This window comes from Triticum urartu, chromosome 3A, assembly GCF_056163025.1.
Source record: "Triticum urartu cultivar PI428250 chromosome 3A, HENAU_Tu73, whole genome shotgun sequence".
Classification (NCBI taxonomy): domain Eukaryota; kingdom Viridiplantae; phylum Streptophyta; class Magnoliopsida; order Poales; family Poaceae; genus Triticum; species Triticum urartu.
The window spans coordinates 18507070-18507532 of NC_141875.1; the positions used below are offsets into that span (position 1 = coordinate 18507070).

Consider the following 463-nt stretch of genomic DNA (forward strand, 5'->3'; position numbering starts at 1 on the left):
GCTTTCATAGCTCAGTTGGTTAGAGCACCCGTTTAGTAAGCGGGAGGTCTTGAGTTCAACTCTCAATGAAAGCAATTGTGTTTTTCCCTATTCCACCCATACCATTATTATTTTTTCCTTCTCTCTTCATGGGATTACTTTTTATACTTTCTCATAATCATAAAGATGAAAATCCACAGTAGCAGATCGAGAAGCTAAGATTAAGTTTTGTTCAATGAAAGCAACAAACGAGGACAGGGGTTCAGAGGGTGAGTATGACAGCAAAACCAATGTACACTCCAGCAGAATTCTACAACAACAACGTTCAGAGGGGAGAGTGATAGGGAAAACTTCCAACACTCCCCCGTGTTTCAAAAACAATAGTAATTCGCGAAAATGCAGGCCGACATATTGGTCTTAGAGCTACAAAGTAACCAACAAGACCATTGCATAGCTAGAAATGTTATGTCTAAACTCTGAAGAG

The 463-nt window shown here is 39.7% G+C and overlaps 1 non-coding gene across 1 annotated transcript; it reads left to right on the forward strand.

Moving 5' to 3' along the window:
• On the forward strand, positions 1-74 carry TRNAT-AGU (transfer RNA threonine (anticodon AGU)). Its single transcript has one exon. It is a non-coding gene; the product is annotated as a tRNA-Thr (tRNA).
• Positions 75-463: the final 389 nt, after the last annotated feature.